The following is a 13,523-nucleotide window of genomic DNA, read 5'->3' on the forward strand; positions in this document are numbered from 1 at the left end:
TCGCGTTCAGGTAAGTGTGCGATTGTGTGGATGTGAGGGTTAGGGTGGGTTAGGTGAGTTAGGGTTAGGGCGTGGGTCAGGTAAGTGTGTGATTGTGTGGACGTGAGGGTTAGAGCAGGGTAGGTGAGGTAGGGTTAGAACGCGGGTGAGGTGTCTGTGCGATAATGACGGACCTTAGGGTTAGGGTTTGGGTTAAGGTAAGTGGATAGTTAGTGGTGTATGTATAGTTTAGTGTAGGGTTAGGTGTAAAGGTTTAGGTGTATGTGTGTGGATTGATGTTTGTTTGGTGTGCTTGTGTTGTGTGTATGTGTTTTGGAACAGTGAATTTTTTCCCTAGGAAAAAATTCACTGTTCTGTATGTTCGATGTATTAAATTTTCGATTCATATGGTTCGATATTAGAACACTCGAAATTTTGAAAGTTCAGTGTTCTAATATAGATCCAAGTGTCAGCCAGCACTCTAAAGGTGGCCTTGCAAAGAAGGCCAATTCTGAGGCCAGCAACAAGTCACAGAGCCTTAAAATGCATAACCATTGCACAGAGATAAGCCAGATGGGCATGTTTGTAGTGCCGCAAGGGGATATATGTACATATACACAAAAATTGGACAATGTGAGAACAGAACCCCTATCTATCTAGTGTTAGACAGTACAACTTGTAGTACTTATTGCATGCACAACAGAGTTTATATGTTATTAGATTGTCAGCCAGTGCTCTTAAGGTGGTTAACATCAACAGGCCTTGTAGAGGAGGGACTTTAGAGGCTGCAGCTAGTTACAGGGCCTTAAAATGCATAACAGTTGCACAGAAATAATCCAGATAGGCATGTTTGTTGTGCCACAAGGGGATATATGTACATACACACATACAGAAGTTGGATGATGTGAAAATAGAACCCTTACCTATCTACTATTACACTCTACAGCTTGCAGTATTTATTGCATGTGCCATGCTGTTTATCTGATATTGCACTGTCATCCAGCATTCTTAAGGTGGATGACATCAGCAGGCCTTGTAAATCAGGTCACTGTTGAGACCAACAGCTAGTCACTAGGCATAAAATGCATAACCATCACACAGAGATAGCTCATACTGGCATGTCTGAAGTGCTGCAGGGGGATATATTTACACACACACACACACACACACACACACACACACACACACACACACACACACACACACACACAAGTTGGATGATGTGAGATTAGTGCCCCTATCTATCTAGTAGCACACACTTCAGCTTGTTGTACTTATTGCATGAGCCATAGAATGTTTCTGTTTTTATGTTGTCAGCCAGTGCTCTTAAGGAGGATGACACATTAGCAGGCCTTGTAGAGGTAGGAGTTTAGAGGCCAGCAGCCAGTTACAGGGCCATAACATGCATGCCATTGCAGGGAGCTAGCCCATATGGGCATGTCCATACTACTATAAGGGGATATATTAATATACAAACACACACACACACACACACACACACGCACACACGCACACACACATGCACACACACACACACACACACACACACACACACACACACACACACACACACACACACACACACACAAACACACGCAGCTGGATGATGTGATATTAGAACTCTTACTTTTCTAGTATTACACACTACAGCTCACAGTACTTATCACAGGCACCACAGGTTATGTCTGTTGTATATGATGATACATGCACAGTAATTGTGGAGGCCTTGCATTAGACAGCATGTGTGGCCTGCAGAGTGATACTGCTTGGTACTGTTATTGTATCTAGTGTCCTAGGGGTGGGATACCTGGTAATATCCCTGCTTTGTGTGTACACTTACCAGTCTGGGCATATGTGGCTGTTTGCAGTTTGATATGTGAACATGTGGCCATGGATATTATGGCCTGTCTAAGGCATGCATTGCATTCATTGTACATTACACCACCTGGATACTCATGTCTGTCTCAGGGTGACAGTCCACAGGCACAGGGGTCTGTGGGTGAGTGCATTATGTACTGTTGCAGTCATGGTCTGGTTCCATCAGACAACTGTTGTGATGTGTAAGTGCAGATAACCCCAGCATTCTGGGGTATGTGGGGACATTCGTACATCCCCACTCATATCTATATAAATGTGTATAACAGGGATGCCTTCTTAAATGATGTGTGTGTACATTATGTAAATGTGTTATGTAGATATATGTGGGGAATCTATGTATCACTGCTTTATATAGTTATATATACCTGTTGTTATGTTGTTATTATATATATATATATATATATATATATATATATATATATATATATATATATATATAAAACACATACTGATAGCGACATTAATCACGTGTGAGGGGGATAGGGAGAGACAAATATCTAGCTGTATGTATGTACAGACATATTTCCACATAAGAGGTTTTTGGGCGGTAGAGGCAACAGACTTGGGCTCAAGTTAGCTAAGTGTAGGAGCATGCCCAGTGTGATTGTCAGCACTTACAAGGTGACTCCAGGCCAAAGCTAGCTGTACTCCAGTCCAGGATTATGTGTGCTGTAGGCCATTGGCTGCTGCACATGTTACCACAGTACTGCAGTTCCCTGATATTGTCCAAGGCATTCCTTGGCTGTTTGCTGACCTTAATATGTGACTCACACCTCACAACTGTACAGAGCTTCACAGACTGTCCAGAATTTTGCCTCATATTTTTGTTCCGTTTCACATAACATTGTGGTTTTCTGGCACATTAGTGGCAAATCAGTGAAGATTGAAGTCAATAAATAATGACAGGCATTTGAATTTCAGACTCCATACACATCAGCAGATTGATGCTAATGCAATACTTGTTATTTTACTGACATTCTATGTTTGTAGAGAAAATATGTAAAACATGTCCCTATTTGTGTGCCTTGGTCATGACTTTGGCCAGATTTCCTGCTCTAAGAGGTTGAGAGTTATGATGTGACTGGGGTACATGATGTATCACCACGGGAACACTTCACATAATCGAATTACTGAAATCTCGAATGTCATATGGTCGAGACCATATGATCGAAATTTCTGTAAATTGAAGATGTGTAGTGTGTAACAATAAGAGTTTACTTACCTTAATACATTGCGTGCACACAGAGGCAAGGATTCTTGTGCGTTCTGTGTGTACGTAATTTTTTTTTTTTTTTGTGGTGTTGACAGGAAATGAGAAATCTCCCATTTTGCGCTTCCACATACAGCGCAAGACAGGAGATTTCCCATTTCCCCACTGTAGCGCGATCTTGGAGTTGGTATATTTAAGTAGGGGGGTGTGAGGGGCAAAGCCCCCCTGCAAAAGCAAAGTTTGTCTTTTTTTTTTTTTTTGGTTTCACTTCAGAAGTTCGAGTTTACGAAACTCGATCTTTTGCTTACGGTTATTTGCAGTTCGAGATTTTGTAAATTCGAGCTTCTGAAGTGAATCCATCACCACACACAGGATGACAGTCTGCATACCTCTCCCTATACATGTTATTCCAGACTGTCCAGCATTTCTCCCCATATGTCTGCTGTGTTCCTCATGCATTAGTGGTTTTCCAGTACTATACGTTCAACAGGAGTCACTGATTTGTAACTACTGACACATTTAAGTGGTTGCCTTTACAACCTGCAGCTAATCTGACCTGTTGTAGCCTGCTGTTATACTAGCCACTTGCTGGGTTACTCAGAGCATGCATAATGTCTGTCTGTAGGTATAGCACTTTGTGCCCCCATTCAGTCTGGCTTTGTCCAGCTGTCTTGCAGCAACAGACTGAGGGATTATGACAGCCTGTGGGAATACCACCACATGAGTACCTGACATGCAAAAGATGTTGGATGTTGCCAGGTTCAAACTGTCAGCACCATCACCCATGCTCTCAGACCCTACATTGCAAGGCCTGAGGCAGGTACCTAGGGTGGAACCTGATTCTCAAGGAAAGGAGGAATCTGTATACTGGGACAAAGGGTTACTATACAGAGAGTGGACCCCTGAAGGAAGGCTAGAAGGTGAGGGAGTACAGCAGTTGGTAGTGCCTACAGCCTTCTGTCTGGCACTTCTAGCCATAGCCCATGATATTCCCTTTGCAGGTCATATGGGCATAAAATGTACAAAGATGAATATTATGCAGAACTTCTATTGGCCTGGAATTTCCAGACATGTAACAGGGTATTGCAGGACCTGTGAGCAGTGCCAAAAGGTAGGCAAGGCAGGAGACAAGGTGAGAGCTACTTTGATGCCTTTGCCTGTGATTGAGAAGCCATTTCAGAGGGTAGGTATGTATATTGTGTGTCCTCTGAGTATCCCAAGTTCCACAGGGAAAAAGTATATCCTAGTGGTAGTGGATTATGCTACATGATACCCTGAGGTGGTGGCTATGTCCTCCATTGAGGCAGAAAAGGTGGCAAATGCTTTGTTAGAGATTTTCAGCAGGGAAGGTTTCCCATAAGAAATATTGACTGACAGAGGTGCTTCATGTTAGACCTGCTGGCTTGCTGTGGAAGTCCTGTGGGGTGAAGCACATGAAGACCACCCCCTACTATCCCCAGACTAATGGTCTTGTTGAGAGTTTAAACTGTACAATCAAATCCATGCTAGAGGCATTTGCAGATCAGTTTAAGAGGGAATGGGACAAATATTGGCCCCATCTGTTATTTGCTTATAGAGAAGTTCCCCAGGAATGCACAGGTTTTTCACCCTTTGAGTTGCTGTATGGGCATTGGGTGAGGGGACCTCTAGATTTAATTCAAGATGAGTGGGAAGGTGAGTGCAAGTCTCACAAGGAGTTTGTTGTGGCATACGTCCTAAACCTCAGGACAATGCTCAGGGAACTCATGGGCTTGGCCCAGGAGCAACTGGCAGAAGCCCAACAACAGAAAAAGATGTGGCATGACAGGAATGCTCGAGCTAGAGAGTATACTTTGGGGCAGTTGTCCTGTCAGACACAACAAGTTGCAAGCAGCTTGGGAGGGACCCTACTAGGTGGTAAGAAAGGTAAGTGATGTTAACTACATGGTAGAACTGCTAGGCAGAAGGCAGGGGCACAAATTGTACCATGTTAACATGATGAAACCTTACCATGATAGGAAGGCCTTTGTGCTGAGCATTGCAGTGGATTGCAGGAGGAGTCTGATAGAGGTCTGGGGACTGATCTCTTCAGTGAGGTTCTGGCTGACACTTCAGTGGAAGGGGTAACAATGTCCCAGCAACTATCTCCTACTCAGGTTAGAGAAATCCTAGCAGTGTTGCAGGAATTTGGGGACATGTTCACTGGGAAACCAGGGTGCAACCACATGGGGCAACACCAGGTGGATATATGACCCCAAAGGCCTATTGGCCAGGCTCATTATAGAGTACCTGAGAGAGTCAAACAGACACTGAGGGAAGAGGTTCTGGGGATGTTGGAACTAGGGTTGATTCAAGAGTCCAACAGTCCCAGGGCCTCCCCAGTGGTGCTGGTGGCAAAGAAGGATGGCAGCACCAGGTTCTGTGTGGAGGGAATACAGGAAGTTAAATAGTCACACAGAGTCAGATGCTTACCCCATGCCTAGGACAGATGAGGCCCTAGAGCAGCTGGGTGGGGCTAAGTATCGAACAACCATTGATCTTACCATGGGTTACTGGCAAGTGCCCTTGACCCCCAGTGCTAGAGAGAAGACAGCCTTTGTGACTCCTTTTGTCTTGTTTGAGTTCACAAAGATGACCTTTGTGATGAAGAATGCCCCAGCAACTTTCCAGAGGCAGGTAGATCATATCCTAGCAGGAGCAGGAGGGTTTGCCCTTGCTTACCTAGATGATATTGCCATCTACAGCCATTCCTGGCCAGAGCACCTTCAGCATGTAAGGGAGGTGTTGGGCAGACTACAGAGGGCAGGGTTGACCCTTAAGCTGAGTAAATGTCAGGTGGGTATGGCAGAGGTCTCCTACATAGGACATAGAGTGGGGAGTGGTACAATAAGGCCAGAACCTGCCAAAGTGGAAGCCATTCAGGCATGGCCTGCACCTGTTACTAAAAAGCAAGTGTGGGCATTCTTAGGGACAGCAGGGTACTACAAAAAGTTTATCCCCAGTTATAGTACCATAGCTGCTCCCCTCACAGTCCTGACGAGGAAGAACAGGCCAGATAAGGTAGTGTGGACCCCAGCATGTGAACAGGCATTCCAGAAGCTTAAAGAAGCTTTGGGAGGACCCCCTGTGTTAGTCAGTCCAGAATACAGCAAAGGATTTGTGCAGATGGAGGCTTCAAACCATGGGGTGGGAGCTGTACTTAGCCATATTTCTTCAGAGGAAGAAGAGCACCCAGTGGTTTATCTCAGTCGTAATCTCCAACCCAGGGAGGAATGATATGCAGCTGAAGAAAAGGAATGTCTAGCCATAGTGTGGGTACTGCAGAAATGTCTGCCTTATCTGTATGGAAGAAAATTCACTGTTATGAGAGATCACAACCCCCTAACATGGTTAAACAGAGCCAGTCAGCAAAATGACAAGTTGCTAATATGGAGGCTGGGGTTGCAAGCATATGGTATGTCAGTGCAGTACTGCAGTGGGATTAGCAATGTCAATGCAGACGGGCTCTCAAGACAGGGAATGGGGTAAGGTATACTCAGATAGACCTAATTCTCTCAAGAAGCATTTCTCAAGGGCCATTTGAAAAACTAGCTGGAGTTCTCCGGGGGGGGGGGGGGTGGAGAAATGTGAAGGCTGCCAGCCTAGCCAGATAGAATTTTATAGATAATTCTATCATTGGTAAATATTAATGTGAACCAAAGGCTTGTTGCCTTAATTGGAAAAACGGCTGTTAGATGTGGAACTGAAAAAAATGTAACAACAGTGTTCTCTGCTGAGCAAATAAAACATTTTATAACCCTTTGATCTAAAGTCGGCTCCAGCCTGTCTAGATGAAGACATTCTTTCGATTGTTTTAACCAAAAGTTAAATTACTAGATTTAAACATGAAAATGTATTTTTATTGCGCTGCTTCCTGACCAGCTGCAAGACAACACAAGGAGATGTTAAGAATGTAAATGTAGTTTCTGTTAGCCTGGTAACCCAGGGAAGTATGAAGAATGATGTAATGGGAACCAGGAATGTGATTTTAAAAACAGAGAATCGGAGGGCATTAAGCATTTTTGTCTTGACCATCCAACTCATCAACACTTTGCCTGTGGTGTATATGTAAGTTATCTTAGACTTGTGTTTTCTCTTAGAAATAGCTAGAAACTAGAAAGATTAGAGTAAGTGTTTTTCTCTGATGTCAGAACTGTACAATTGAATTATTTTACGTATTCCTATATGATTTCTGAACTCTTGACTAGCACTGTGTACTAAGAAGTATTATCTTGTGTTTTTAGTATTTATTATTAAATATTTTTAAACATGTAAACTGTGGCTGTTTTGTGTAGAGATAATTTAAGCTCTAGAGTACATTGCATATTTATAGTGATTACTGTACCAAGTCACTCTAATAAGCCTTGACTGTTTAGTTATACTACCAAATGGATAATATTATTGCACAGTAATAATTGGACACCCTTTTAAGGGCCTTTGAGTAGCTGATAAATATTAGCTGGGTGGTTGCAGTGATTTCTACATATAGTCTGGGTAAAAGGGGTACATCTGGATAACCTGTGCCAGCCTTCCCCAGAAGAGTCTGTGTGGTTAAATAAACTTATCTCAAAGTGTGTGTGTGTCAGCTACTTGGGCAGGGACACAAAGCACTGGTTGGACAGAGAGGGTGTTAGGGATTTTAACTTGCCCAGCTGGCTGAGATTTGGACCCTATAGCTGTGCCAGTTGGGAGTTTTATTGGGGACCTGGAGAGCAAGGGAGTGACCAGCCCTAGACTGACTGTGTTCTCTGTGTGCTCTTAAGGGAAATTGCACTTTACTGTGTGCATTTTTTATCCTTTCCTCCTATATGAGATGCCCCTCACTGGTGTTAGTGGTGAAGATTGAGGCTCCTTGATTGCTGGGCCAGGGAATGGGCGTCACATATTAATTGTTTGGCAGTGGTGGGATATCCACATCATATATTAATTGGTGGCAAATACTAATTGGCTTGTAGTGGTGTGGGTAGAGTGAATTCCTGTAGCTTGGGTACAGTAAGCTTTGAAGGTGTTTTGTATTCTAAATCAGCCACACAGTGAATACTCAGAGTTCAGATCACAATTGTTTTATTTCTTTTGTTAGCTTAGTTAGTGAGGGTGAGCAGGCAGCATGTCAGCAGAGGAGTATGGAAAGCTGACAAGGAGCCAGCTGGTGGAGATTTGCCAGGCTAGGGGACTGTTGCATGGAAACCTGACTAAGGCAGACCTGATTGCAGCCTTGGTTACAGCTGCATCAGAAAACAGCAACCAGGAGGACAGTCAGACTGGCAGTGAAGATATAATACCCTCAGAGATTGGACAGCTCAACCTTTCTGCAGAGGACTTAAAAATCCATCTGGAGCTAAAGAGACTTGAGTTGGAGCCAGGCATGTGGAAATAGAAGCAACTGAGAGACTGAGGCATCTAGAGAGTGAGGGCAATGAGAAACTGTTACGCCTGGAAGCTAAGGAAAAGGAGGGGCAGAGGCAGCATGAGAAGGAGATGCTGACACTTTGCCAGAGTCATGGAGGTAATGGATAAGGGAGTAACTGGACCCAAGAAGCACAAGGTCAGTAAATTTCTTTCACAGTTTAAGGAGGTGGATAATTTTGATAGTTTCATTCATATGTTTGAGAGGGTATGCAAACAGTATGGGGTTGACCAAAGGCTCTGGGTACAGTTCTTGACCCCCTTATTCCATGGTACGCCTGTAACTGTTTTGTCAAAAATGTCTGATGCTGCATATTTTGATTATACTGTTGTTAAAAAGTATTTGTTAGAATTGTTTAAGCTAACACCTGAAACATATAGGAAAAGGTTTTGTGAGCATAGACGCAAGGCAGATGAAAGTGTGTGTGAATATGTTGCTGAACTGAACACTTATTTCCATAGGTGGGTGAGTGTATGTCAGGTCACCACCTTTGAAGGGCTGGCAGACCTTTTGTGAGGGAACAAGCCCTTAGCACTTTGCCTGAGGACATGAGGATCTGGTTAGCTGATAGACAAGTTGCTACTTTAGATGAGTTGGGGAAGAAGGGAGACATATACCTGGCAAGCAGGGCAGCCCTGAACAGTAAAGGGACCCCCAGTACTGCTCATGGGTGTAAAGGAACCCATGGTGTTCAGCACAGACTGCCCCAACAGAATCTACCAGTAGCAGGGGAAGCCACTAGTCCAGGTACACATCCAGGAGCTAGGGTTAAATGTTTTGAATGCAACCAATGGGGCCATGTGGCATACAGGTTTCCATGGAGGTAAGGTGGGGAACAAAAGTTGAGGCAGCCAGTAAGTGGGAAAGACAAAATGCCAATAGTAGGTAGTCTTGAGACAACAGTGGTACTGAACTACCATCCTGCAGATGTCTTGAAAGGGAAGGAAGTGGATAAGGCAGTACCATGTGCTTATGCTGTTTTATGTTGTTTGCTTACAGAGAAGTTCCCCAGGAATCCACAGGTTTTTCACCCTTTGAGTTACTGTATATCAAAGGGTGAGGGGACCTCTAGATTTAATTTGAGATGAGTGGCAAGTTGAGTGCGATTCTCACAAGGAGTTTGTTGTGGCATACATCCTAAACGTCAGGACAAGGCTCAGGGAACTCATGGGCTTGGCCCAGGAGAATCTGTCAGAAGTCCAACAACAGAAAAATGTATGGTATGACAGGAATGCTTAAGCAAGAGAGTGTGCTGTGGGGCAGCAGGTAATGGTTCTCATTCCTGTCAGACACAACAAGCTGCAATCAGCTTGGGAGGGACCCTACAAGGTGGTAGGAAAGGTAAGTGATGTTAACTACATGGTGGAACTGCTAGGCATAAAGCAGAGGCACACATTGTACCATGTTAACATGATGAAACCTTACCATGATAGGTAGACGTTTTTGCTGAGCATTTATAGTGGATTGCTTGAGGAGTCTGATGGAGATCTGGGACTGATCTCCTCAGTGAGGCTTGTGCTGACAGCTCAGTGGAAGGGGTAGCAATGTCCCAGCAGCTATCTCCTAGTAACCCAGGGAAGTGTGAAGAATGATGTAATGGGAACCAGGAATGTGGTTTTACAAACAGAGAGAATCAGAGGGCATTAAGCATTTTTGTCTTGACCATCCAACTTCTCAGCACTCTGCCTGTGTTCTATATGTGTTATCTTAGACTTGTGTTTTCTCTTAGAAATAGTTAGAAACTAGAAAGATTAGACTGTGTTTTTCTGTGATGTCAGGACTGCACTAGTGAATTATTTTAAGTATTCCTCTGTGATCTCTGAACTCTTGACTAGCACTGTGTAGTAAGAAGTATTGTCTTGTGTTTTTAGTATTTATTATTAAATATTTTTAAACCTTTCAACTGTGGCTGTTTTGTGCAGAGATAATTTTAGGTCTAGAGTACATTGCATATTTATAGTGATTAATGTACCAAGTCACTCTAATAAGCCTTGACTGTTTAGTTATACTACCCATTGGATAATAATATTGCACAGTAATATTTGGACACCCTTTTATGGGCCTTTGAGTAGCTGATAAATATTAGCTGGGTGGTGCAGTGATTTCCATTGTACAGTCTGGGTAAAAAGAGCACAGCTGGAGATCCTGTGCCAGCCTTCCCGAGGAGTTTCTGTGTGGTTATATAAACTTATCTCAAAGTGTGTGTGTGTGTGTGTGTGTGTGTGTGTGTGTGTGTGTGTGTGTGTGTGTGTATGTGTGTGTGTCAGCTACTTGGGCAGGGACATGAAGCACTGGTTGGACAGAGAGGGTGCTGGAGATTTAAGCTTGCCCAGCTGGCTGAGATTTGGACCCTATAGCTGTGCCAGTGGGGAGTCTTATTGGGGACCTGGAGAGCAAGGGAGTGACCAGGCCCAGACTGTGATCTCTGTGTGTTATTAAGGAAAATTGTACTTTACTGTGTGTATTTGTTATCCTTTCCTCCTATATGAGACACCCCTCACTGGTGTTAGTGGCTAGGATTGAGGCTCCTTGATTGCTGGGCCAGGGTACAGGTGCCACACCCCTTACAAGTGGTGTATAGAAGAGTGACTTACCTTGCGAATGCAGCAGTTGACAGACCAGTAGTTCAGGGCTAACTCTGTCTGATGCATGCAGTCCACAGCCAATACATGGTGAGGTACAGGTTGTGTGGTCTGGCTGGCATCATTTTTACTAATATGTATGTGAGTCAGAGTAAGGTGTCAGTCCCTAGGGCCTTAAGTTGAGAGTGCATGTGATATGCATTGTCCCTTGGCCATGGCCAGGGCATATTGGGAACTCCTATGTCTGCCTACAGGAACAGCCTCTGGTGGTTCCTCCTTCGAGTCCTCCTATGGGTGCGGCTATGGTGACCTAGGCACTGGTGTGGGGCTGTGTATCCCTTCCCTTTGCTGATCCTGCTGCAGCTGTTTCCACAGGATCATACTGTGTAGCATGTCACATACTGTGACCATCTATTCACATGTGGCTGGACGGTACTGCAGGGCTCCAGCATATATATCGATACTCTGGAACCCTGACTTCAACAGGTCAAACACATGCTGTATGATGTTCCTAGTTTGTGCTTTTGCCTCATTATGGCATTCTATGGTGGGTGTGTGTGCATTTCTAATTGGTTTCATTATCTACAGTTTCCAGGGCATAGCCAACATCCCCAAGTTAATGGCCATGTGGGATGTCCCCCATAGCAAACATCTGGTACAGCTGTGATGCATGCCAGATATGAGAGTCTTAATAACTGCCAGGGCTGCCAGCACACACATTCATGATAATGCCCTGGGCATTGCACACAACCTGGCAGTAAATGGAGTGAAGTGCCCTCTTCAAAGGATGGTGACTTGATGTATACATGACAGTACCTCAGGGTAATGTGCCACATGGTAGAAGAGTTGCATACTGCTGGCCCACTCTTCAGGGGTGTGGGGAAAATAAATGTACTCCCTGGCATGCTGTAGCATGGTATCCAGGAACTGGTGGAGTACCCTGGAAGCAGACACCTGTGAGCCCTCCATCATGTCCCCACTTGGTCTTTGGAAAGTACCTGTAGCTAGTATCCTAATGGCTATACATACCTTTTTTCCTACTGGGATGGGTTCCCCTCTGTTGGCTCTGGGTTTGTGTTGAGGTCTTCAGAGCTTAGTCAGTTGTTATAGTACGTCCCTCTCCACCCTGTAGTGCTCTACAATTTCCAGCTCATGTAGCTCCTGGTAGGTTACCCTGGGCCTGAACACTCTACTGTTTCTCAGCCTAGTCCTATGGTTAGCATCAGTGCATTGACCTCAGCATCTAGCACATATATATGTAGCAGACCTGCAGCAGCCCCTAGCATTATCTCAGTTAAAATTCCCAAATCTGTACTCCAATGGTGCAGAGTATGGGGGAAAAATCTAATTGTAGGGTCCATGCAACCTTTATAGTGCTCTGCTGTAGGTGTAGCCGGTGTGGTTAGCTACCCATGATGTATTCCACCTGCCAAGTACATCATTAAAGGGTTTAATGGTCCTAGTTTAAGTGAAACAGGGCTCATCAGTAATTTATATATCATTGGCTTTCTCAGCTGAATTTTTTTTGTGGCAGCCTTCCTTGCTGAGTACTGTGGCTCACCGTGCAAACCCGTGCAGCAAAGATAAACACAACTTATCAGTCAGTAGACACACTCCCATTGAAGGTAATGCTCAGCACACAGGGGTGCCGTGCAGACATGCACAAACAGGATAAAACATGTGCCTCAGATGTAAACACAGCTTAGCAGTCAGTGTACATGCCCCCTGCTCAGCTTAGCGGCACCTGTTTGCGCACTGCACCACTGAGCTCCAATGAGCTTAAAAGTTTGGGGACACATCTCCTTTTGATGTCAGCTACCTATTCTGTGGAAACCAACATGGTTCTATGCTTACATTGATGGGATCTATGGACATATACCCATTTGTGCTACTCAGTAACCCCAGGTCATTTGCATGAAGATCTGTGCACAGTACCTGAAAACTACACTGTTTCAGGCCCTGCGTCATTATCAACCACAGCAGTCTAACTTTGTTCATATTCCATACAGGGTCCTATAATGCATTACTGTTACATACTCACAAATTCTGGTTTTTACAATATATTTTTTTCCATAATGGTACATTTGTGCACCGCGATGTGCCATGCAAGCATACCCAGGGTATTAAAAAATATATTTTACAATATTTTCCATAAGGTTTTGGACACATGGTGATTAGTTTTACACATATCTGTGTCCCCTATGCTATTTCTGCCACTATCAATACACTTTTACAGCCCCTGGTGTCATTTTTGCATCCTGTGCATGGACATTCCGTGTACATTACGGACACCAACATGAGGTCTACAAAGCTGCCTCTCTGCTTACTGGATCACTCTATCAGCCTCATGTGCATGCATTTCACCTGCTTATGATGTGATTTGCATGCCAAGGATACTTCCGTGTTTGCACACTCTTGCAAGCCCCTTAGCTCCGTTTACTGCATCGCA

At 44.2% G+C, this 13,523-nt stretch overlaps 1 protein-coding gene across 1 annotated transcript in view; it reads left to right on the forward strand.

The window, feature by feature from the left end:
* TMC1 (transmembrane channel like 1) overlaps nucleotides 1-13,523 on the forward strand; it is a 902,740-nt gene that overhangs the window by 138,217 nt on the left and 751,000 nt on the right. The gene's annotated exons all lie outside the window — the stretch shown is intronic.

The sequence above is a fragment of the Protopterus annectens genome, chromosome 2.part0, assembly GCF_019279795.1.
Source record: "Protopterus annectens isolate FY-2018-M chromosome 2.part0, PAN1.0, whole genome shotgun sequence".
In the NCBI taxonomy this organism is placed as follows: domain Eukaryota; kingdom Metazoa; phylum Chordata; order Ceratodontiformes; family Protopteridae; genus Protopterus; species Protopterus annectens.